The sequence below is a fragment of the Podarcis vaucheri genome (assembly GCF_965113315.1).
Source record: "Podarcis vaucheri genome assembly, chromosome: 1".
NCBI lineage: Eukaryota > Metazoa > Chordata > Lepidosauria > Squamata > Lacertidae > Podarcis > Podarcis vaucheri.
Window position 1 is genome coordinate 70,644,134 of NC_138759.1, and position 27,584 is coordinate 70,671,717.

Here is a 27,584-nt window from a genome sequence, read left to right on the forward strand (position 1 = left end):
AAACGATGAATAGAAAAGGATGCAAAGAGTGTTTGGTGCATGTTATAGGATGGGAAAGTAGCATTTTAACCCATATGATGTACTTCCTCCTCCACTTGCAGTTCCAGATGCACATGGTGCTTTTACACTATGCCTCGAAACTAACCCCGTTTGAAATTCTCTGCCCTCTGAGATCAGGCCAGCTCCCACTCATTGGGTTTTGGTAGCGGGTTCAAGGCTTCCTTGAGACTCTTCCCTCAAATGCCTGCTCCCAGTGGCGTAGCGTGGGTTGTCAGCACCCAGGACAAGGCAAGTAATTTGCGCCCCCTAACCCGGTAGGGGCAGAGAGCTGCGAGTGCGAGCGCGCCCCCCTCAGGTGTTGCGCCCGGTGCGGCCGGCCCCCCTGCACCCCCATGCTACGCCAATGCCTGCTCCTTTCCACCTTGCCCCTGCTGACCAGTTCTCTGGCTCTCACTCCCCTCCTTCTTCCTTAGCCAGCAACTGCCTCACAAATACTGCTGGCTCCAGGGAAGACCTTGGTGATGGAGGAAGATTTCTCCTCAGTGGTGGCACAGAACCCCCACTAATCACCGACCCCTTCCCCCAGACCCTTCTCCTCTTTCTCTGCCCACACTTCCCCTCTCTCATTGGGCTCCTGCCAGTTCCTGACATCGACTCCCACCGTGTTCAGTGGAGGTTACTTGCAAATATGCATACATAGGCTTACAGACTAACAGATGATCCTGGCCCAGTTACATCACCCAACCCTTTCCTCTTACATTTTGTGGGGTAAAACAAAGAGTTTTGCTGATTCCAGCTGGTAGTAGTAAGAGCTCAGGAGCTCTGAGAAGCAGGGTGGAAGACGACTTAGCTTATATTATTTGGTAGACTCAAAAAAGCACCACACGTTCCCTGAGATTGTGGGCCCCTCCAGACAGGTGGGCTTTTTGGGGCAGGTATATTCTGTAACATGTTACTGACACAATAATAGGGCATTAGTGGTGAATTTATACTGGACCATCCACACATCATTCCATTTTATGAGTTGTTCTGCAACGCTTCCCGAACATTGTTGCATTATTGCTGTCTGGAGGAGGCCTCTTGTGCTGTAATGCAACAAAAGCAAGACCAAAATAAATAAACTGGAATATTTGTAGTATAAAAGGGTACAGGGTTTCAGCAAGAAGCCAAGGGTCATACACTGACTGGGGAAAAAATCATTATGGCCTGAAACTTTTGCCGGTACAAACAGTATTGAAAGTGGGTTCATGTATAACCACTGTGATACCATCATAAGCACAAATCATCATGAATGTCCAATAAAAAGAACATCTGGAGGGGCTCTGTGTTCAGGCAGCCTGCTATTTTCTTTCAAATGCCTCTAGCATTTACCATTTATAGCCTTTTCCTTGTTGGCTAGTCCAGGAAATTCATCTCCTGTCCAGTCTAACAAGCAACTGACAGAAGCAAAATGATGCTGGTAGAGCAAAATAAGGAGAGTGTAGGCATTAATGGTTTTGATTACTTTGGCAGAAGGAGATGCATTTGTTGTCCAAAGGGACTGTAAAGCTTTTGCACGTTATGCTGCATGACACTCAACTACACAACATGCCAACATGATGAAACATCACATTTCCAGCGATTTACAGGACACCAATTGTCATCTTGAGAATCCACAGTATTTCCTATAGCCTAAGACAGCAAATTGGTGTGGCATAAATGGGCAAATATGTCTTCACGCATTATATACAACCAGCAGAGAAGTCGATGGTGTTTGGCCCAAGGAATGTAGATCAAGTTTCTCTCTCGTGCTTTTCCCATCCTTTCTCTACATGTCCGTTACAGTAATACTAACCTCTCTTCTCCTTTCTTTTTACTTCTCATTCCTATCCTCCCCACCCACTGTTCCCCTTCCTTAACTTTTTACCCTGCTTCATGAACTATAGTACCTGCAAACTGAATGACAGACCTGCACAACTGGAAACCTGTCAAGCTGGATGACCCCTACTAAGCACATATCCATTGTGGCATGTTGGTTGCTGGTCAAGCCCCTTCACCCAGGCACTGAGATTCCAGCCATGAGGCAAATACAAGAGATTCATTGGACTACCATACACAGCTGTTAGGATAGGGTACACTGGTGGTTTCAAATTGTACAAGCCTGTTCTACACCCAAGATGGCAGGTCTCCTCATTCACACTTACACACAGTCTGTCTATGTTCTCTCTCTCTCTCTCTCTCTCTCACACACACACACACACACACACAATAGACATCAGGGCAGTTCTAGGCCATGGACTTATAGGATGCTAAATGCTATGGAAAACATATAATGGAGCCATTATTGCCTGTCAATCTTCATTTCACGAAGAGTAACACATACAAAAACTGATGCCCTGCATCAGATATGCACTTTTTGCTCCATTTCAAAGACCACTGAATTACACTAAAAAACCCTCTAAAAATAAATAAATCTAGAAATAGAACCACAATGAATGCTGATTGCAAAGATGAATTCCAGCGCAATATATTAAATAATTAGAACCTCTCATCAGCTGCAGCTATAGTGTGGATTTAGGAGTGGGAGAGTCAGGTTCAAACTAGTGAAAAGCAGTCTATTTCCACACTCTCTGCTCTTCTTTCAGTTCAGAATAATGAAGCTAGCCCCCAAGGCTGCAAAATTCTGATCCCAATGTGGAGCCTACTACAGCCCTGATTACATATTTCTGAATTGTAATGGCGTCCAAATCCATCCTCCTAACCCGCTTTCCTCCCAGATGCCATTACCTGGCTGCTGTGGCAGCTCTGCTCTCCATTACTACTGCCTCCTCTCCCTCCCCTACCTGGTATTTGAAACATAGCTTCTGCAGCATTACAAGCAGGAATCCTGGGTAGTGGCCCCTACAACAGTACTGTAGCAGACTAAGTTGACAGAGGGAGGGAGGGACCTCTGTGCCTCCCATCACTGTTGCCAGGTAAGTGAGGGGGAGACGGAGTTCTTTTTGAACCCTCTGTGCAGTGCTGGTGTGTCAGCTTCAAAGCCTGCATATATCCAACAGAAACTAATGAGGTTTGTTCAGCATCTTGTGTGATGCATCACAGGAGAAAGGCAGCCTTTGTAAGACTAAGGCAAAGGCAGAGTTAAACTCCTATAGAGGGATATAGGAAATGCTGGTCTCTGATCTAATTATAAACATAGGACTGTCACTGAGAATTCTCTCGTATTAAGCCGGCATCTAGAAGTCTTGCATATATATATATATATATATATATATATATATATATATGTAGGTTTTGGTGTCTTCGGGTGTCTTCCCGTGTAAGAGTCGGGGTGTCTGGGCGACGTTTCGACGAGGTCTCACTCGTCATCTTCAGGCTGGTGCTTTCGGCTTCTTGTTACTGGAACAGAGCAGAATCTGGTGTTTGAGTTCCTATAAATACTGTTGAGGGGTGTGGTGTATAGCCTCCAACGTTCTGGGCAGAGAGGAAGTTCCTAGATTAGTGTGCCTTTTCTTCTTTTGTTCCTTAATTACTTGAGGGATATCTTGAGTGATTTCATGAGTGATATTCTGAATACCACTGGGTGGGTCATTAAGTGTAGATTAGTTGCTAAAGCTTTCGTGTCTTGACCTCTTGAGCTTGTGAAGAGTTTTTCTGAGAAGATGGCTGTGCTGCATTTAGTTGTGCTCTGGCTTGGCTTCGTGTATAGGGGCGAGCTGTAATTTTGTGCCTTGTGCCAGCCAGATCTGTGTAGGGATTGCAGGGGGGTGCAGCATCCGGAGGTGCCACTATAGTTTGGCTACTGGATGGAGTCTGTAGTATGTCTGTGGAGAGGGTCTGGGTTTGGGTCTGGTGTGGTTGATTGGTGACGGCGTTCTGTGTGCCTCTGGTTCTGGTGTCGGTTTTTGTGGGGAGGGCTAATTTCCAGATGTCAGGCAGGCGGGACGTGTCGTCACGCTTGTTCATGTTGTGAGGGTGTTTCTCTATCTCGATGGCTTCCATGATTATTCTCTTGTGGTGATGTTCCATGTTAAAGAGCAATTTGGAATCTGCAAAATTAATTTCGTGTCCTGTTTCTTTCATGTGTTGGAAAAGAGAGGAAGTTTTTTCTTCTTTTTTGACGGCATTCTTGTGTTCGCCCAGACACTCCGACTCTTACACGGGAAGACACCCGAAGACACCAAAACCTACATTCCTGTACCCGTGAAAATCTACGAAAGCATATATATATATATATATATATATATATATATATATATATGCGCTCCTTACCATGCAAGCAAGCACAATGTGATGCTGCTAGTGGGATACGGAAGGAAACAAGGCAAGCTACTTAATTGGTGTCTTCAAAATTTGCTGCCATATTAATACCTCTGGAAAGCAGTGGTATTATTTTTTTACCTGCCCTTCACCCTAAGTTCCAGGGCAGGTTATAACAATTAGAACACAAGATGAAAAGAGCTTGCAGTCACCTGTATAACAATAGAATAGTACCACTTTCCACAGAAATAACACCCCACAGAAGGATGTATTGGGACTGGCCTTGAAGTAATTAGGTTATTGGGCTGTGCTTCTCCGGCTCAGTCACATTACTTCAGCAAAATGTGCACAATAATGACATCTCTCTCCCATGAAGTAATCAGGAAAACTTATTAATAAACTTTCAATCAAGAGTTTTCATGACTCATCACAATAACACTCGGTAAATATATAGGAGTAAATGCAAGTCAAACCTAAATCACCTCCAAGGAATTGCAGAACATTCTTATCTGAAACTAATTAGCACTTGGTTTCTGTAGCCTTCTGGTGCTAGAACTCTGATTAGCATTCCTCGGAGGCCAGACGGTTGGGGGATCTCTTGCTGGCTGCCTCAGCCTCAAAGCAGAAAGAAGAATTTAAATCCCATTAACCATTTACATCTGGGCACAATGCAGGTCGATTCCTTTCCTTAATCCTTAAAAGACGGAAGTAATTAGCTCTTAGGAAACACCTCAGGCATTTTACATTGCTTGGCATATTGTAACACTTTCTCATTGTTTTTATTATTATCATTTTGCTGGGGAGACTGTGGCTCAAAGACCACAGGGCAATTAGAAAATTTTATTATTATGTTTATCATTCATTCATTCATTCAATGTAGTCCAGCTTTCATGTTCAAAGATAATTCTGAACACATACCAGATTATGGCTATTTATCTCCCAGTGGGATGTAATTGGGCCCTAGAATTTACTGAACTGCCTAACAAAAAAACTCAGTGAATCCTTTGCTTGTTTGTTTTCCAGACATCAGTTTTCTTAAGTAGAGAAAATATAATTATGTGACTTTTTAGTTTTGTTTGCCTTTTTTCCAGCCATCCAATTACCTCACTTGATATTTACCCACACGCTTCTAACCTTGTTTTATGGGTACATATGGTCCCACAATAAGTTATCACTGTTTCCCTCAAATCCAAATCCATCGGCTTTATCACTGACATCTTGCCCACTTAGGCCAATTTGAGGGACTCACTAGAGATGTTCTGCAAAGGCGTCAATAATTCAGTCCACCATTAACCTGAGTGCTGACTGGTCTAACACAAATTAATGTCAGAACACCACTGTGAAATTATCAGATGAGCAAATGAAAACACCTGATGTGATGAGCCCATTGATTGTTACACACACCGTCACACTTCTAGCAATTGCCCAGAGTATGACTTACGGCCTAAAATTAAGGCCAACTGCATGTGTAAGCTAAAAGGTTTTCCAATGCACTGTAAACGACTTTACAGCAAATCCTGGAAAGTTTATCAAGAACTCTCAAAGCAGAATGACTATTATGTAGATAGCCCTGTCCTTCATTCCAAACCTGAAATAACTCCCAGCTTGCAGTAGAAGAAGGTGACCAATAGTGCTGGGCGATATATCAATATATTGTCCAAAACTGGTTTGAAGTCCAGATTGTGATATTGGTTTCATAATTTTTGACCTGGCAATATATTGCGAATTATGATGTGTGTGTGTGCTATGCAAAAATCACAATGTGGGAAAAACCGTGAAGTCAACTAATGCTTCTCTCGATTCCTGCAACCCCTGTTAACTCTGCCAGCTCAGCTCTCCCCGGCCTCTTGCAGGGGGCAGCGAAATCACAAGAGCAGCTGCCAGCAAGAATCACAGTGCAAGAAAAACCATGAAGCCAGACAATGCTTCTACATAGCTCCATCCTTATTTCAGACATTGTGATATATCAGTATACCGCAATGTTTAGTTGGTGATAGATCACGGTGTGGCAAACCAGATACTGCCCAGCACTAGTGACCAAGTGGAGGAGCTATTAGCAAAGTCATGCAGCAAACTTTGGCACCAGCTTTGTCCTTTTGCCTACTATCACCACACTTACTACCATCAGGCATTTCAGCGTCATCTACCTGCACATTGTTTAAAGCAGGAGCAGTCAAAGGGTAGATCAGCATCTCCTGGGAGAACTTTGGGAGAACTGATGCAGATCGGCAAGGATTTCTGCCTTGTAATGGTTTAAATACAGCAAAAACAAAATGGTTTCCCCTCTTCTTCTTCTTCTTCTTTTCCAAATTGGACTGTTGAAACCAGTAAACCTTGAGAGAAAACCCAAAGAGGAATTTCATCTGAAAGCACAGAGGGAAAGATTTGTGCTCATGATGGCGTTAGGGCACCTTCAATACTCTTTGCGGCCGCAAAAGTTGTTTATTTCCAAACAGCACATGACACATAGTTTCCTACTGAAACCCTGTAACTTTTTATATCACAAATATTCTGGGAGAGAGGGGGTGCTTTCCCGCTTCTGTACTGCTATAGTGCAAGAATGCCCTTCCAGATCACCATGATGCAGTGACATTGCAGAACTAATATAGCGGAATAACATGTGGATGATCCAGTATATATTCACCACTAATACACTATTATTGCACCAATGACATGTTGCATAATACAATTGCAGAAAACAAAACTCACCAGTCTGGAGGGGCCCAAAATAGCCTTGACGCTGTACCGCAACATGAGATAGGAAAAATTCAATAGCAGCAAATCCCACATTGTCATTATTTAGGTATCATATTTAGGATTCATAGAATAAAGTCATGATACTCATGCGTTCTTTGTTCATTTTTTCCCCTCCCACAATGAAGTTTACCGTACACATCACTTGCACATATATGTGCTTCTTACAGTAGTTATGCCGGATCCTTTATTTAATCATTTTTAAAAACTCTATTACACCCTAGCTGGAGAATTTCTCAATTTTGCATTTCCATGGTTGTTGAGATTCCAATGAAGTCAATAGGATGGCAATAGGATTCACAGAGATGGGGGGGGCTCTTCCTCTGGGCATCTGGTTGCCTACCGTGAGAACAGGATTCTGGGCTAGATGGGCCTGATCCTTATGTTCATGTGTTCCCCATAGGACAGCCCTATGCAACTTGAAATATATTTGAAGTACACAGAGAGAACAAAACAGACAGAGCCCCCGCCCAGTGGACTGGAAATCTGGTACAAAACACTTGTGCAATCAGCCCATCCAAGTGGTTCCTTTACCCACACATTTCACAGTGGGGTGGAATTGCACTATGGGGAAGTGGCTCTCACACCATACGTAAAAACACAAATCTAACAAAAGGGGTTAAAAAAATTATTACAGGAAAGTACTGTACGCATGTTGCTTAGATTTGATCAAATTGACACTTTGAAGGTTTAGGTTAGGTTAGGAGGACACCAAGTGGCAGAATAGCGTATAATAAAAAAATTAAATCCACACTCCACCATTAGAAAACAAGTGAATACCTAAGGGCTCCAAGAGAGGACTTATCAGAATGATTGAACTTGCTTATAAAAATATAAAAATATAAATAGCACATTAAGTGCCAGCCCTGTATTGCTAAGCCTCTGAATTTAGATGTTAGTCATAAAGGAAAAACTACCGTATTTTTCGCTCTATAACACGCACCCGACCATAACACACACATAGTTTTTAGAGGAGGAAAATCCGTAGGCATGCCACCCGTAGGCATTCCCTCCATAACACACACAGACATTTCCCCTTACTTTCTAGGAGGAAAAAAGTGAGTGTTATGGTGCAAAAAATACGGTATGTCCTGACTTAAAGGATCCCCCTACAATTTTTATATGAGTACCTTAGGCTGCAATCCTACAGACACTTGGAGTAAGTCACGTGGACATTTATATTACTGTACTGTTAATTTTGTGGCCTTCATTGTTATTCAGAAAACAACAAAGTCTGGGTGTATGAGAAAGGAAAGAAAGGAAAAATAGTTTTTATAAACTATGTCTTATCATAATTCTATGGAGAAACATACATGCACATGAGGGCTTTCTGGGTCAGTCCTGAGGAACGGCCATAGCTCTTTGGTACAGCAACTGATTTGCATGCTGAAAATCTCAGGACCAGTTCCTGGTAGGCCTGGGGAAGAGTCCTCTCTCAGACTCTGGAGAGCCTCTTCCAGTCAGTACTGTATAGACAATACTGTTTCCCTTTAGAAAGTATTCCGCGCTGATAAAGATTTCTTTTTGCAATTGGAGGATTCTGCTGCATCCATTAATCTTTTTGAGCAGAAAGCAGCAGGTCTTCAGGGCAAGATGGTGCAAATGGTGAGAAACAACATCAAGACAAAATATTCTATCAGCGAGCACAAAGTAACCAAGTCAGCCCCCACCCTGTGCAAGCAAGATAGATGTATCTAGCAATAGTGCCTCTGGCATGACATCAGTGTCAGCACAGAAGAGCAAGGTGACAAATCAAGTCAGTCTTCATGGAAGGCATCTTAAAGTGCAAATCTTCTAAAATGTCCAGGCCTACTTCACCCCAGTCATGGACTAATGGTGCAATTCTAACCACATCTACTCAGAAGTAAGTCCTATTGAATTCAATAGAACTTACTCCCAGGAAAGTAGCTTTAGGATTTCAGCTAACTTATATTACAGTATCTTCAAATCCTTGTTTATAGTTATTTCCTCCCTCCCATTTCCTGATGTAAAATTAACATATATGCCTTTTCTATATTTGGATGTAAGTGTCAATCTCATTTGGATATCTTTTGGGACAGATGGGCTGCCTATATTAATAGATATGTTTAAAGTAGGGTTGATGTATTATGCTCATTGCTAATGTGAGCCAATGTTGTTTATTTCTATTTGCAATAAAATTAACATATTTTTTTATTTTTTTAAAAAACCATTTTTAGATTTAAAAAAGTTTGTTGAAGTTTAGAGACTTTATTTACTTCACTCACATAATCTGTGCTAATTGTTCTGAACATGTTAAACCATTCATATTATGTTACTAATGCGGGGGGGGGTGTCCAAATGGACCTTCTGTGCGTTTGACACTAGCACAGGCTGAAACGGGCATCCTAAAAAATCCACCCTCTCAGAAATAGTCAGAGCAACACTCTACTTAGGTAATGCTCAGCTGTGGCGAAAGGAGCACCATGCCTTACTAGCTTGCATTGGAAGATGTGTGCGTCTTGTTATTATGGAGTTGGCAGTGAGAGGATGGAAGTAGTTCTATACCCTCCAGGGTGACAGCCAGCTCTGGTATAGATCTGGACTCTGCTCAGGTAAGAGAGGAGTATTAGATTGTCCAGTGGGTGGGTGGGGAGCTGTGACTTCAGATATTAGGATAGCAATGTATTGCATATGTGTATGCTTGGCAGTGACCCTTGGTATGTGGGTTGTAATATTGCTTAGTGTGAGTGGTTCATATATGCATGGTTGATAGAGGTAATGTTTGAGGTTGTGAATAGTTATAGCAGCTGTGTGAAATGGATGGTGAGTGAAATTGGCTGAGTGAATGCATCTATGTTGTGTTTATTGGAATTTTATATTATACTGCCTTGTACTGCTCTCTGTCTTTATTGTTTATATACAGTGGTACCTTGGTTTACAAACTTAATCCATTCCGGAAGTCTGTTCTTAAACCAAAGTGTTCTTAAACCAAGGCGTGCTTTCCAATAGCAGCAGGGGACTCAATTTACAAATGGAACACACTCAACAGGAAGCGGAACGTGTTCTGCTTCCAAGGCAAAGTTCACAAACCAGGTTTGCAGCATTCTTAATCCAAGTCTTAATCCAGCATTCTTAATCCATAAACTAAACTGTTCTTAAACCAAGGTACCAGTGTATATTGTTATGGGAATCATTTAACATGGTTTTATTGAAGTGTGTGCACGCGAGCATGCATATGTATTCATTGTAAACTGCTTTGAGAGCTTTCAAATAGTAAGTGGTCAACATATGGAAATAATAATATTTTAAACATATACAGTGGTACCTCGGGTTAAGAACTTAATTCGTTCTGGAGGTCCGTTCTTAACCTGAAACTGTTCTTAACCTGAAGCACCACTTTAGCTAATGGGGCATCACGCCGCTGCCACGCGATTTGTGTTCTCATCCTGAGGTAAAGTTCTTAACCCAAAGTACTATTTCTGGGTTAACGGAGTCTGCAACCTGAAGCGTCTGTAACCTGAAGCGTATGTAACCCGAGGTACCACTGTATGTCCTGCCTTTCCTGCAAGCAGCTCAAGATTGCACACATGGTTTCCATTTCATCCTTACAACAACCCTGAGAGGTAGATGAGGCTGAGAGAAGGTGGCTAACCCAAGGTCAGCCAGTGAATTCATAGCTGAGTGGAGATTTGAACCCTGGCCTCCCAGGCTCTGATCCTTACACTACACATTATGACTTCAGATTTTACTACACACAGCAGACATTTTTCACCATTGCATCTTAAAATAACTTTTGCAAAAAAAACAACTAATTTCAGCCAAAGAGTAGGATTTCTGTTAAAGGCCTTACATTTGCTGATGGGAAATCAATTTTACTGTAAAATAAAATAAAATCACCCTTGCCTTCTTTTTCCAGTTCATTTCCGGGCCCCAACTCAAGGAATCCTGCATTCCTAAAGTATAATATTCAACAAAGATACAGCAATTCTTAACTGCAGCTGAATACACATACAAACATGGAAATGGAAAGATACAAGAAGTCAGACCGGGAGTTGATAAGCCTGCGAAGAACTGCAGGGAATTAATTAATGTTTCCAAACTGAAACTTAAGAGTAGTACAAACAACCTTGTTAAACCTGTTGTTGCAAAGTGGTCAGGCAGTAGTTAGAATGAAAACGCTTAGGCTAAAAGGCCTGATGAATGAAGAGCACAGGAGCACAGAACCATTTAGGAAGCTGCCTTATACTGAGGCAGACTATTGGTTCATCTTGCTCAGTATTGTCTATAGTGACCACCACCAACTCTCCAGGGTTCCAGGCAAGAGTCTCTCCCAGCCCTACCTAGAGATGCCAGGGATTTGAACCTGGGAACTTCTTCAAGCAAGGCAGATCCTCTACCACTGAGCTATAGCCCCTCCACTTGCTGTAGAGTTCCAAATACGCTGATGAACAGAAAGAGTACTTAGTACAAAATACCACTGGCTACTAAGAAAGAAAGAAGATATGGCATTCTGTATAGAGATTTAAGAACCTAAAAGCCATACTGGATCAGATAAAAGGCCCACTTAGCCCAGCATCCTGTTCTCACAGCGGCCAGCTAGATAACCTGATGCCTAAGGGAAGCTCACAAGCAGGATCTGAGCGCAACAGTTTTCTTCTCACTTGGTTGCCAGTAAATGGTACACAAATACATGCTTTTGAGGCAACCACTGCACATGTACAGATGACAGCTTAATGGATAGGAGTTCTAGGGGCACTGCAGGGACAAGGAAACCCGAAAATATAATACACATCAGGTGAAGACATCCCCGCTCCCAACTCTTGTGTGAACAACACTGTTCAAATGTGGCTTCAGATGCAATAAAGAGGGAACAACTTCGCTGGGTTTTAAGCCGCTTATGTGAACATACAAGAGCCTGCAAGTCTTCCTTTTTCTTTCTGCATCTCTTATCTTATTCTACAACTTCTGTAGAGCATTCAGCAACTCCACTTCTGTCTCTCTGCACAACAACTCATCTTAAAAGACTCTTCACACCATTTTTGAATATGTATAGAGCAGAAAGTAGGATCTCTCTTACTAGCACCCTCTGGCTCCACACACACAGAGCATGTGCTTGGAAAAGAGCCTACATAGGCCGTGTGTGACCTAGAAACCTGCCTGTTCAAGGGTCCCTGGATCTCTACACATGCACTTTGTACATGTACATTTTCCCAGGTTAAGCTGACTGCATGTTTGATAGATTTATGTTTGTGCTTATGTACTATATTTGGGGAGCTGGAAGTTTATGGTTTATTTCCATTATTTTATTTTTGTTGTGCATTTTGAGGCATTTCTTTCCTCCTTAAAGGTGGCCTAAAATATTTTTTAAGAATTTTAAAAAGAAAATTGGCAGTGTTAATTAATACAACTCACTCCTCCAACTACATGCATTCCTCCTGTTAACTAAATAGCTGTTTATCTAAATTCTCTCCCTTCCATCCAGTGACGCTGAACATCGTGTGCGTCCCTCCTATTGCCTGCAGGAATCTTAGTCCCATCATTAGCACTGTTGCCAGTAGTTGTCTCAGGTCCTGTGTTGTTGCCATGTGCCAACCAATCCCTATGATTCTGTGTTACCAAAGTCTTCTCCTGCAGAGATCAGATCCAATTATTGGTGTGCGATCCTAGGTGGTTCTGCATTCCCATTCCTGTCCAAATATGCCATAACATTATATGATGCTAAACTTCTGCAAGAGCTTCATCTCATTCAGACTCAACAATCCACACGTAGTTCACATTACTTCCATTTGAAAGAGACCTTTCTGTCACATTGCAGAGGCTAATGAAAAGAAGAAGACAAACTAGAGTTTTTAATGAAAACTGTGCTACAGTTTGTCCTGCTTGCATCTGTCTGAACAATTAAAAATTTCTTAAGTCATAATTATATCACTATCTTAATTAATCAGATCCTCCTGTTTTGGAACAGGGTATTATCTGCCCTTGATGTTGCCTATATACATCATGCATTGCAGCCTCTGTCTGCTCTAAATTTTGATTGGAAATGTTTATTGAAGTCAGCTCTGCCGTTCCAGCACAGAGAACATTTCCTTTGATGTTTAGGAAAGACTGTATGGCTGTAACCTCTGCACAAGTGACATTACTACCCCCCCCCCATCCTGCAATTATATGCACAGACAGTGGCCTGGGCAGAAAATAAGACATCCCTTATTTTGCAGCAGCATCTACAACTTAAACTCCTTAATAGGTATAATGCACATAACTTGCCATTTTGAGTTAATGCCGAATTTTCACTCTGCAGAAAACAGCTGGAGGTTTTTTGCCAATTCCTTCAGATTGGATCAGTGATGCAAAAAACCTCAGCACAATGTAAACTGAAAAGAGAGGTTTAAGAGTGTAGCTACTGTACACATTAACAGCACAGCATGCCTAAAATAATCCCACAGACCAAAACACACTGCCGACAATGTTTTCATTACTGCTCGGTCTACCCCAACACCTTTGAAACAGATGTGAGCGCAGCCGAGCATCAGGGATTGATTTGTTTTGTCTAAGCTGAACTTGAACACTAGGGGGCAAATCTGAATTCTACATAATATGTCTGCATGGGGGCATTTTCAGGGGATCTGAGGCACTCATTCAGTTCATCCAGACACTAATTGTCCCATGCACCTTGAGCTCAGCTGCTATTTACTATTCAGCGCTGGCAAGAACAGCACTATCTATGTCATCCAAACAATGGTGTTTAGGCACAGTGTGGTGCAATGCCCTAGAATCCCTTTTCCCCTCCTGGAGGAACACTGCTGTGTTTCTGATTTGGAGCTAAAGCATTCAACAGGAGGTGAGGAGCGTTCCTGCACAGCTGTGTGCTATTATTTCTTCTGAGTCAAAGGCAAGATACAGGATCAGCATGCATCTCCTGCAGCTAAACTGTACTATTCAGAAAACTGAAACTGTGATCACATGTTTGAATGCTTCCTCATGTAGTAATAATAATAATAATGAAATAATGTGCTTAAGAAAGTAGGTCATCATGGAGGCTAGATGTCTCACTAGATTTGTATTTACAGTAGGGGTGGGTTGGACTACAACTCCCATCATCCCTGATTGTTGGCGATGCTGGGTTGGACTGATAGGGAAGGCCAACAACACCTGAGATATATGAACATTCCTAGTTACAGTCTGAATTGTTACACTTCCGGAACAGATATTTATCAGGTGCTTTGTTTCCTGGTGTTTCCCTATGTAAGTTTAAACTGGCTTTCTGTTAATCGGTTCCTAATATGAATGTAAGACCTATATAATAGTCATATTTGTGGAGTTCACATTAAATTTCTGTTGTGAATTCTGTCCATTTTCAGTCTGGCAGGAAACATGTCTGTACTACTCTAAGCAAAGAACAGGCTTGCATCTTCACTCAGTCAGTAGAGCACGAGACCCTTAAGCTCAGGGTCATTCAAGCCCCATGGTGGGCAAAATATTTCTGCATTGCAGGCAGTTGGACTAGATGACCCTTGTGTTCCATTCCAATTCTACAATTCTATGATCTGTTGCAATTTCTTCATTTTGTCCTAACACTTTACGTTATTGAATCAAAGTTACCCAAGGTTTCAACTAACATTTTTGTGCCCAATACATATCCAGCACACAAAGTGATATCTGCATCCCTATTCTGAATTCTTTTAGTTGCATATTTTATTTCTTTTACTATAAACATTCTACAACATGGTGTACTTCCATCAAGATAACATTGTGACAATGGATAGATCTCAGTGTAGCAGGCCAGCCCAATCTCCAAACGGTGTGAGATTCCAGGCGTTTCAGGCACTTACCCAGGGTTTCGTGTTTCCTTTTGGAAATGAGGCGCAGAAGAGACCGTGGTGTCTTTATATGGTTTATATACACATACAAACAACCTGAGCCTATGATGGAGGGGCTCACAGCATTAACATCCAAAGATGGAGGCCATTGCTTTCCCCATAGCCACAGCCTTGGATACTAATAGAAATCAAACATCCCTCAGGCTTTCTCTGGCTTCCCAGTCTGCAGCTTTTTCTTCTAGCTTCTAGCTCACATCACTGAACTCTCAGCTATCACCTTTGTCATTTTAACTACCAGCCAGTTGAGGGAGGGGACCGCACCCATTTGTTATCTAGCCCAGAGCCACTTCCTTTGTTCCCCTTAATGGCCCATTACCTATGCTGTTACCTAACCAGGAAGCTAGCTTGGCTATTCCAGGAATTACAAGGAGACCCAAACATTACAAGGGTCTTGGCATACAGCCCACCCCACCCCCCACAAACTCATAACATTATATCTAGTCCCTCTTTTACAGCCATTCAAGTTGGTGGATATCACTATAGCTGTCAACATTTCCCTTTTTTTAAAGGGAAATTCCCTTATTCCGAATAGGATTCCTCTCAAGAAAAGGGAAAAGTTGACAGCTATGGATATCACTGCATCCAGTGAGAGTGTGTTTCATAGTTTAAATATGTGTTGTGTGACATATATGTATATACAGTCGTACCTCAGCTCCCGAATGATTGAAAACTGGAAATGAGTGTTCAGGTTTGCAAACTATTTTTGGAAGTCGAATATCTGACAGGGCTTCTGCGGCTTCTGATTGGCTGCAGGAGCTTCCTGCAGCCAATCAGAACCTGCACGTTGGTTTCCAAACGTTTTGGAAGTCGAATGGACTTCTGGAACAACTTCTGAGGTACGACTGTATTGTTTTTCAACCCAGGAGATCAAGGCTGTGGACGTTTTCCTCTCCTCTCCCTTTTCATATTTGCAACAGCCCTGCGAGTTAGGCCAGGGTAAGTTGCTACATGCACATAAGCACCAGTTATTGTCAATAGATGGGGGCTGGATCAGGATGCAGGGGGCTCAATCCACACTCAGTGTAACGGCCCTTGGAATCCTGTTGGCTTCCCTGCCGCCTTGTCCTTTATACAGTGGTGCCCCGCAAGACGAAAAACTCGCTAGACGAAAGGGTTTACCGTTTTTGCGTTGCTTCGCTAGACGAATTTCCCTATGGGCTTGCTTCGCAAGACGAAAACGTCTTGCGCTTTTTTTTTAAAGCCGCTTGAAGAGGCGCAGTTGCGACGGACCGTGCTTCGCAAGACGAAAAACATCGCAAGACGAAAAGACTCGCGGAACGAATTCTTTTCGTCTTGCGAGGCACCACTGTACAACAGCAAGATCACAACACCAATTTGAAGAAGCCCTTCCTGACTGCCTCAAAGTTCTCTCATATTCATTTCGTTTCCACAGGAACTAAGCCTGCTAAGATAGAGCTACAGTGGTACCTCGGGTTACAAACACTTTGGGTTACAGACTCTGCTAATCGGGAAGTAGTACCTCGGGTTAAGAACTTTACCTCAGAATGAGAACAGAAATCGCACAGCGGCAGCAGGAGGCCCCATTAGCTAAAGTGGTACCTCAGGTTAAGAACGGTTTCAGGTTAAGAACGGACCTCCGGTAATCTGGAACACTGCTCCTGTTGAAAGCAGACAGGCAGCTACAATTCTGACATTTTATTGCTTGCCGAGAACAATTTTGCTTTATCAAGCATTTTTAGAAAATGAATTTGATTTGTTGGTCATTTGTTATGTTGTTTTTATCTTACAGTTTTATGATGATTGAATTATTTTATTGTACACCACCGTTACTTTTCTTAAGGAGTTGGTGGTTTATAAATATTCTTACAAATAAGTAAAGAATAATAAACAGCAGCAGCCACCCCCAATACAGGACCTACGAAAAGCAGTATGGAGGACAATATTCCTAAACAATTGAGACCTAGTACATTACACACATAGCAATTTAGAACCCAGAAGGACAATTAAAAACAGTAACCAGCTACAATGATCTATAAATGGGGAGTCCATCATATCCTTTATTATTCTAACAACATATCTGAGTGTCCTTTTGAATGGAGGAACTGGAACACATTGACAAAGAACTCCTTTAGCATACAAAGTAAAATCTAACTGCCAAATAAAATCTAATTGCATTAGTTCTTCTTTCTTTCCTTCTTTCAGGGGCAATTGTCCCCTTCCTGTTGTGTAGCTGCCAAAGGATCTAGCCTAGTAAGATGTTTGCTACTTTGGTATTTGGCCTGCAGTAAAACAGCACCTATAAAGTTTACTAATCTTGCCATTAGCTGGCAGCTTGGGTTTTTTTCTTCCATATCTCTCTATCTCTCTCCAATAATCAAGCTGGGTCACTGTTTTATGACAGCACTTAGCTTAATTTCTCCCCTTTTTATTATTGTTACGTATTCTGTTTCAGGGGGAATCTATCAAATCAGATTACGTGCTTGCTTAAATGTTTAAAGAACGGAAACACATTATGTATCTAGGTAACCAATTCCAAGACAGAACGGAAAAGCACAGTGCTGACAAATATAGTATGGCATGATTGCGAAGCTCCTTAAATAGGAAGCAAAGGAAGCCAAATGTATTTTGTAAAACAAGCATTTAAAAGGCAGAAACAGACATTATGAGAGATGCAGAGCTGCTGCCACTGTGTCTTCTTTCCTCCTCTTCTTCATACTGTCTAATTTCAAAGCAACGTATGACATGGCATCATCACAGAGCACTTTGCTCCACCCCACCTTACATCCTTGGCTGATGGCAGCAGGGGTGAAATGATTGTCAGTGGGTTTATTGTGACAGTACTCACTGGCATGGAGTGCTGTCACCTCTTCTTCTTATGCTACCCTAGCATTTTTATCAAAATATGAATATTGAAATGTCCTTTTTTAAAAAAACCAAAATACACCTCTATCACAATGCAAGTCCATCCCATGATGTTCTGTGCTGAGCTACATGTTACAAGAGCCCTCTTCAGACGTTACAAAGTTCTGATGTTCAAGCACATAGGAAGCATCTTGCCCACAAACACCTAATGGACACTCCCAGCAGCTTCATATAGATATTAAATAGAATTGGGAATAAAATTGGTTGTCGGGCTATTGCAAAAATGCCCATTTGGGATTAAAATTGCAGAGATGGGGAGGCTTAATTTTTCACAATGATAATGTTGTGTGGACTGCAAAACATTTAGGTTCTTGAGGAACACCAATCCCACAATCAACACCCATCTAAAAGCAATCTTAGTTTTAACTAATCAGGTCCACAGAATTTCTGTGCATTTCTTGTTGGAGACATGCTGTATTTGATTACTTTAATGAAATCAATCAGCAAGTCAGACTAATCCAATAAATGTTATAAGCAAGGCCCCAAAGGAAGAGAGTGTTCTCTGTTTAGATCTGTTTATTATACACGGGACTATTTATATCAGAGAATAGATTAGATCCTCATGTGAGCTCTCAGCCAAGAGATTTTAGGTTTGAGTGTTTCCAGGAGCGGGTGACTTAGCAGTACTAACCATTGCTTTTCTGCTTTAAGCTGGAAGAGAAGTAACAACTCTGCTTCCAGACTGCTCAGTAGCCAACTGGATAGTTCCACTTTCTTTAGCCCCAATTGTTGGAGGGGGGACAATTTTCATTGGGACAATGGTGTGAGAGAAAATTGTTAAATATTCCTTCCTCATTCACTACCAAATTCACCCCAAATCAGGATTGCTCCCTGCTGCAATTTAGGGGTAAAAATGTTGGGGGAGATATAAAGAAAATGCATTCTTGGGGGTAGGGGTGGAAGTTGAATATTGAAAACATTACAGTGTGTGTGTGTGTGTGTGTGTGAGAGAGAGAGAGAGAGAGAGAGAGAGAGAGAGAGAGAGATTATTTATTTATTTATTTATTCAATATTTCTAAACCACTTAAAATATTTTTTAAATCCCTAAGCAATTTACAAAAATGACATAAAAACAAAGACTGCATAATAAAAACAGTAAAACTGCATTATGAAAACAGAGGATGGAATTCAGCTAATATGGTCGTTCTGTTCCATCTGGCAAACAGAAATCCTTGCTCTGACAGACTCTCCCCTCTCCTCCCACTGTCCGCTGTTCTGGGGGTTCTCCCAACCCCCCACAGTGGATTTGGAGGCAGGAGAAGGGGGGAAGCTCCATTGTACTAGCAGGAGTCCTTGCATTGGCTTTTGTTCATGCTCTGGGTTAGCTAAATCCAGCCCAGTAGAAGGTTAAAACAGGAATTCAGTAATAACTGGGTCCAATCTTATGAGTCAGGAAAAGCTTGCACAAAGAAAACATGTCTTCACAAGATGTCTGAAGCAACTAGCAGACGATGTCTCGAGTATGACAGAGGGAAGGGCACTCCACAGGGGCAATGGCAAAAAATAATAGAATCATAGACTTGTAGAGTTGGAATGGACCCTGAGGATCGTTTAGTCCCCCCCCCCCTGCAAATGCAGGAATATGCAACTGCCCCATAAGGGGATCGAATCTGCAACCCTTGCGTTATCAGCACCACTCTCTAACCAACTGAGTGTCTGTTCTCAGGTTACCACCCTGTGACCTGTAATCCTGTAGGGTGTGGTGCTACAAGTAAAATTTCCCCAGGTGATCTTGTTGATCTTACATGTCTTCTGCTCTAACGATTCCCCAAGTCATGATTGGTAGCCTGCTCCAGAGAGTCCAACTCCAGAGAGTGTTCTCTGGGCCCAAACAGACAACCAAGCCACTCTGGGGTGAGTTCTTTCACCCTGTCATAGCTTTATCATCTGAACCATCCTGCAAAGTGGTTGGGAGCATTTTGTCAATAAATCAGATGCAGAGCTGTGCAGTAACATTTCCATCTGTAACAACATTTTGTGACAGGTTCTGAAATGTACCAGAGCCATCAGAAACTATAAGCATTAGAGCTCCTCTTCACCAGTTGCTTGGGAATTGCTGCAGTACAGCTGCACTCTACTCCACTTGGGTAACATCAGAAGCCTTACAGCATCCAACTCTACAATTCCATGAATCTGTATCAGAGGACACGTTGTCCCTTCAGAAATGGATTGGCTGCAGCAGATTCCCTATCACCTACGTAATGCAAGAAGGACTCTGTTCACCATCTCCTTGGGCCAGGGTTTCCCAAACTTGGGTTTCCCACTCCAGCTGTTTTTGGACTACAATTCCCATCATCCCTAACTAGCAGGACCAGTGGTCAGGTGTGATGGGAATTGTAATCCAAAAACAGCTGGAGGCCCAAGTTTGGGACACCCTGCCTTGGGCACCTTCCTTTGTCCCCAAAATACATAAATGCTTTTGAATTATTGCTCCAAAAGGGGAAACATGTGGTCCACCAGATACTTTTGTGGACAATGTAGGATCACTGCACAAACTAGTCCTTTCAAAGTGCTTAGATCCGATTTATTAGCCAACCTCACAAACGTCCATTTAGAAACCATTCCTACTAATTGACCAGACCTTATTGATTTCACAGAGAGTCAGTGCTTAACATCTAAATGAAAAGTTGCCAGGGCTTGAGGTCTGCTTGCAAGTCAGGCTCTCTTGCCGGAAAGACCATACTTATACAGTGGTACCCCGGGTTAAGAACTTAATTCGTTCTGGAGGTCCGTTCTTAACCTGAAACTGTTCTTAACCTGAGGTACCACTTTAGCTAATGGGGCCTCCTGCTGTAGCCGCGCTGCTGCAGCACGATTTTTGTTCTCATCCTGAAGCAAAGTTCTTAATCCGAGGTACTATTTCTGGGTTAGCGGAGTCTGTAACCTGAAGCGTCTGTAACCCAATGTACCACTGTACTCCCAGTTATGTGGGAGATGAGTGAGTCAATGGGCAAAGAAATTGCACTCTGAACATGTTTGAAGGATTTTTATACAGTGGTACCTCGGGTTAAGTACTTAATTCGTTCCGGAGGTCCGTACTTAACCTGAAACTGTTCTTAACCTGAAGCACCACTTTAGCTAATGGGGCCTCCTGCTGCTGCCACACCGCCGGAGCACGATTTCTGTTCTCATCCTGAAGCAAAGTTCTTAACCTGAAGCACTATTTCTGGGTTAGCGGTGTTTGTAACCTGAAGCATTTGTAACCTGAAGCGTATGTAACCTGAGGTACCACTGTAATTACTTCACAGGCTACGGAAATCAGCCTCACTAAAAGATACCAAGAGAGCCCTGTTGAATATCCACTTAAACATAAACTCTCCTGAGACAACGTATTTTAATGTCAATAACAGTACTGATTGTTAGGATGCGAATAAGCAATAAACATTTCAAACTGCCAATTATTTTTCTTTGGCCTTGCTTTTGCATGCACGCCATACATTTAAAACATGTGTAATGAAAACTTCACCTGCTGGATTTCTGCCTGGTGGACCATTGTTAAAAGCACCAAAGCAAAGCCAGAAAAAAAAGTTGTCAGTCCTACTGTAGCTGCCTGTGAATACAGTAGTTGCATGTGGGGCTCTGGGTCATGGTAAACAAGGAGTTAATGCTAGTTTAGCTGTCCTGTTTTTTATAGGTGTTGGGAGGGGTACAGCAGGTGACAGAAAGTTAGTAGAAACACTGAGAACTTTGGATTTCAAAAGGAAATGTTTCCTTGTTCAGTCTTTAAAAGTAATGATAAACATTATGGAAGGTGGGGAAAAATTTGATGGTTTAAAATATCCTGCTGAGTCATTCAGGCAGCTTCTCACTGTGCAAGTACTTGGGAATGTTGCTTGATTATATGCATAAATAATCTGCTGTTTTGCATCTTGCAGATAGGTGACTAGTAGGTTGCTGCAGTCATTTCTGCTCACTATGCATTTATTTAGGAGTAAGTGTCACTAGGAGGATTAGGTTTGTGGGGAGATTGTACTTCCCAAGCCAACAAACACATTGGATGCTATTTTTATTTTCACTATACAGTATTGCTTAAAAGCTAAAGTCTGCTGTAATTGAAAGACCAGAACCCTAAATGTCAGCCCGGTAAAAGCATTCTTAATGCCCTGTGTCTAGGAGACTCTGCCCCGCCCCCTTTTCCTGCTCTATTCCCCCCCCCCACACACACACTTTTGTTTTGTCTTGTGGGATATTTTGTGGAATTCCTCAGCTTCATCAGTTTCTATAGAAACCTTTATGTCTCTGATCAGCAACTAGATCTTTTGATACACTCCTTTGAAGGAAGGGGCAGGGCAAAAACCCTTGCCTTTTGAAAGCACACTGCTATCCGCCCCACATTGTTCTTCTTCATATATTATGTAGGAAAACATTACCCTGGCCTTCACATAAAATAATGTGATAAAAGAAAGCTTACAATCAATCAATCAATGACACAAATTCTATAAATAAACTACGTAAGAATAACAGCCAAAAATCAATGTTGTTGCATTCTCCACACATCTGCGCAGTGAGACATTTCAGAGGTGCAATGCTTATCCGGGTTCAGCTTCCTCTGGAAGGATGTTGCGGAAGGTTTCTGGCATTTTGTACTGTTTGACTTTCTTTACAAACAGGCAGCTAGAGCAGGGGTGGAGGTACAGCTTAACCAAATCAACTGCACCACCACATCAGTTTCTTGGAAAGAGGCAGCTCCCCAAAAGCTTGCCTCTTTCTCCAAACTCAAGCTGTAGTTTCAATTATTTCTCTTCACTCACAGGCCTAGCCTGCATCTTCCGTAGAGGGCGAAGATATGCCCCCTACCACCATGTCTGATTAAGTTTTGTTCCTAGTTTGAACAATCCAGAGTGGTCCTGTATATAAAAAATGAATGAAGAAATGGCACCCATTGTGTAACAACTGGCTCCAGTGGAGACACATCTGTCAAATATCCTAGGCTATTAATACTCCTCAGGCAATTCCAATACTTTGGCAAGGTATTGTGAGTCCTACTCACAGAAATCTGATACAGTGGTACCTCAGGTTAAGTACTTAATTTGTTCCGGAGGTCCGTTCTTTTTTTTTTTATAACATATTTATTGCAAATTTTAAACAAAAGAAAAACAAACCAATAAACATATAAAATACCATCACCATACACCATAACAAAGACAACAGAAAGAATTTAGAAAGTAGACATAACATGAGAGAAAAAAGTACAACAAAATCAATTTATCCTTAAATCTTATTTTCATAATCTTTGGACTTCCTCACATCACCCTTTCCTGCGTTCTCAGTCATATAGTTATAAGCAGCAAATTATTGCCTTATTTCAATTCTTATTTTATAGTTCTCAGATATTATGTCCCAACCTTTCAATATTTTATCATGTACTGAACTGCTTAACTTAAACATAATATTACTTAAAATTTCATCCTTTTCTTAGTCATCACTTATTCATACATCATACAACTATATTACTGATGCCATGTTGTTTTCTATCATGCATTCTCTTAGCATTCGTACAGCTTATAATGTTTTTGTAAATAGTCTTTAAATTTTTTCCAGTCCTCTTCCACCGTCTCTTCTCCCAGGTCTCGAATTCTGCCAGTCATTTCAGCAAGTTCCATGTAGTCTATCAGTTGCGTCTGCCATTCTTCTAGAGTGGGCAAATCTTGTGTCTTCTCGGAGGTCCGTTCTTAACCTGAAGCACCACTTTAGCTAATAGGGCCTGCTGCTGCTGCCGCGCCACCGGAGCACAATTTCTGTTCTCATCCTGAAGCAAAGTACTTAACCCGAGGTAATATTTTTGGGTTAGCGGAGTCTGTAACCTGAAGCGTATGTAACCTGAAACGTATGTAACCTGAGGTACCACTGTAGTAATACCCAGGACAATATAATTTGTCTGCCACACTATACCCCCCATTCCTGTTATCATTCATGCAAGTTTATTTTCCTTCACATTTATAGTATGAGGGGATGTACTCTGTACAGTACTAGCAATTTGTGGGACAGGAGTTCAGATTTGATCCATAGAGTTGTCTGTACTTGCTGCACGTCATTCAACATTTTCATTATATTCATAAATATTGTTAATGACATTTTTTGTCTTTTTGTCTTATTGACTTATCTCCAGCTGTTTAGCATGCTCAAGCCACATCTGTCTGTTGTGGTATACCACATATGTCGGCCAAAAAAAATCAGGAAACAAGTACAGTATCTCAAATGAACAAAACATAAAAGAGATCAGGTTCTGGTGCTCACTGATGCAATACTCTTTATAGTAGTTTAGTTTGCTTTGGAATAAAACACATCTTGGTCCGTCCCCCCTTTCTCTCCACATCTGTGTTGAATTGTTCAAGAAGTGTTTTATAGATGTGGAGAGAATTTTTCTTATTAAATTGCTCTATTTTTTCAAGCTAGTTCTTGACTTCCTTAAAATCTAATCAGCTCACAAGGTTTTCAAGCTCCTAGTAAGAGTGTTTTGCTCCAAAGTAGGTTCGGTGTGAGATGGCAAATGGGTGCAGGCCCCTCCCTCAACAGATAAAGCTCCAGTAGAGAGGCCAAGAAAAGCATTATGAGTTAGAAGTTGGATGCAGAACGACACCACCATCTCCACTGTTCCTCATTCCCAAAAGGAAACATAAACTCTCAATAAGCGCCTGGAACCCTTGGAATTTCACACCACTTGGAGACTGAGGTAGCATGCAACAATACTGAGCTACAATACAGAGTGTTTCATTGTGAGCACTGGGGCCTTTTCTTTTTAGTTTTATTCCACACAGGTACCCTTTCCCATGTGCTCCATCAGAGATGAGGAACTTGTGGTCCTCCAGATGTTATTGAACTACAAATCCCTCACTACCGGCTATGCTGTGGCTGACAGGGGTTAGAGTAATCAACATCCGAATATTTACAGGTTCAACATGCCTAATAAAACTTAAAACTTTCCTGAACTCTTTACTAAGGCCTACATAGCTCTTCCCTTAGCGTCCTACTCTTGCGTCAGTGAAGGACCACAGTGATGGGATGTCTGCTTTCATGGTGCACATTGGTGGTGCAGACTTTAATAATCAAGTTCACCTGAATCCTGCCAACTCTTCCATATACAGTTTCTCATGCATACTGTATAGGATTTCTATGATATTGCTAAGGTTTTATGGTTTTGCCAGAGTCCTATTTTCCATTCTTTAGCAGTGTGTCACGTATTTGGAATTAGATGCTGGCTTTTAGAAAGTAATTCACTTTGACTTTAAGGGGTGTGTGGGATCCAGTCTGTCATGTCAGCCACATTTTAGGAACTATGATAGAAACGGAAGATCTCCTGGCATACAGCATCATGTTTTCTCCAGCCATAGATGGCATGAGTCAGTCTTTAGAATATTATGTGATCTGCTGTGCAAGCCTAAGCATGTTAATTGTGTCAAGTCTCATTGTGCTCAGGTTTATTTCCTAGTAAATGTGTTTAGTATTAGAGCCTTCATTGTAATATGTGGACGATCTTGCTCTTGGTCTGGTTATTGTACTAAGGGTGTTTCCACACTAGCTCTTTTCTCCAATATGGGTACTACTTACCTATTCTTACTGCATTTCTGTTTCCCCTCTGCCCAGGTGCTTACTATTCTGAGTGCTTGCTTGTAGCAATACAGTGGTACCTCAGGTTACATACGCTTCAGGTTACATACGCTTCAGGTTACAAACTCCGCTAACCCAGAAATAGTACCTCAGGTTAAGAACTTTCCTCCAGGATGAGAACAGAAATCGTGCTCTGGTGGTGCGGCGGCAGCAGGAGGCCCCATTAGCTAAAGTGGTGCTTCAGTTTAAGAACAGTTTCAGGTTAAGAACGGACCTCCGGAACAAATTAAGTACTTAACCCGAGGTACCTCTGTAGTTGAACTTTTGTCACAGCTGTAGTGTGATTGCCCTACCTTCCCCAACCCAAATCTAAGATGCTAGGAACAGTATTACTATTTCACCTGTTCTGGGACTTAAGAATGTTTGGTTATATAGTATGTAACCCCACACATTTCCATTACCTGGACAGCTCTCAACCATTGCAGTTCTAGAACGTAGCCCCATGGATATGCTGCAACGAGTCCTGCTATAGCAGGCATCCCCAAACTCAGCCCTCCAGATGTTTTGGGACTACAATTCCCATCATCCCTGACCACTGGTCCTGTTAGCTACGGATGATGGAAGTTGTAGTCCCAAAACATCTGGAGGGCCGAGTTTGGGGGTGCCTGTGCTATAGCTTCAAAGCAAAATTTCCTTGAAGGCCTACACTGCAGCAATGAAGGTGAAGAGAAATGTCAGTTTGCTTTAAAATATATGTCTCAAGCTGAGCAGATAACATCACTTTGGGGGCGGGGTGAAGCACGGCTTGCCACTCTGCCTTTACAAGGAGGCGTCTTCCATGTAAAGGCAAAGCGAAATTGGCAAACTGATTGCCAGTTTCAGAGTTTTCAGCCTTCTCTGTGTCAGCAGAGAAGTAGTAGGGCACAGGACAGGCAGATGAAGTTTCTCCCCAAAGAATCAACTGACAGGGGCACTTAAATTGGGAGGATAGTGACTTCCCTCCCTGGATCAGTAGTTGAAGCAATGCTGGCTATAGCAGGAACTATACTAGGAGGTGCCTTATTTTATATTTATGTAGCGGAACTTTTCTCTTTGGGAGAAGCTGATCCATCACATGGAAATATTTATTGCGCAATTTAACAGGGCATCAATGCCGTGAGGTCCTTCTTTGTATGCCTCCTCCAGGAGAGGTCTGGAGGGTGGCAACACAAAAACAGGCCTTTTCTGTGGTGGCTCCCCGTTTGTGGAATGCTTTCCCTAGGGAGACTCGCCTAGCGCCTTCATTACATGTCTTTAGGCACCAGGTGAAAACATTTCTTTATAACCAAGCCTTTGGATGATTAACTTTCTATGGCCTTTCAAATGTGTTAGGGCAGGGGGGAATTATTGGTTTGTTTTTGTTTCGTTATGTATGTTGTGTTCTCCTTTTGTATTTTTCTGTTGTGAACCACTCTGTGATCTTCAGATGAAGGGTGGCATTCAAGTTAAACACACACACACACACATCAGTGCTTATATAGCTTTAGGCCAACAATATCATCTGAAAACTATCTTAAAGTCTGTTCCAGCCATCAAAATTTTGAAAATCTCACAGACTCATAGAATTGTAGAGTTGGAAGGAACCCCGAGGGTCCTCTAGTCCAACTCCTTGAAATGCAGGAATCGCAACTAGATAATACATGGCAGGTGGCCATCTAGCCTGTTTAAAATCCTTTGAGAAAGGAGAGGCCACACCTCTCACTGGTGTCTATTCCACTGTCAAACAGCTCTTACTGTCATAAAGTTCTTCCTGATGTTTAGTTGGAATCTCCTTTCTTGTAACTTGAATCCATTGGTTTGGGTACCAGCCTCTGGAGCAGGAGAAACAAGCTTGCTCCATCTTCCCTGTGACAGCTCTTTAGTTTTTCAAGGTGGCTATCATATCTCCTCTCAACCTCCTCTTTACCTTATATTTCTGTATCTAGGCTACTTCTGGACTGTTTAAAGCAGAGTGTGTAAAGTAGGTAAATTTTGTAAGGGAAGCATATCAAATGGAGGTTGTATAGAGATTTTGATGGTGTAGGTGTTCACCCACCATTGCTGAGTCATATGAAAAGTGCTTTATTTCTACTTATCCAGGAGCTAATAGAATGATATCTAAGCATATGCAGCAAACCATATTCCAAGGAGCAAGGGGCAAGTAATGTACCCTTCATGTTGCTTGATAGTGTGCTCGTGACATTTACATGAATCCTGTGGGAGTACATTACCTCTTTCCCCTAAAGGAGTAAAGAAGAAAGAGGTGGCAAGGCAAGTGAACAACAAATATTTTGTATGGTATAC

General features: G+C 41.9%; 1 protein-coding gene across 1 annotated transcript in view; it reads right to left on the reverse strand.

Moving 5' to 3' along the window:
* Nucleotides 1–24,246, reverse strand: part of LOC309515160 (uncharacterized protein) — a gene marked incomplete at its 3' end in the record, with an annotated part of 322,838 nt that extends 298,592 nt beyond the window's left edge. The window contains exon 1 of the mRNA XM_082192709.1: nt 24,143–24,246. The remainder of the gene's footprint in view (nt 1–24,142) is intronic.
* Between the last annotated feature and the right edge of the window lie 3,338 nt (nt 24,247–27,584).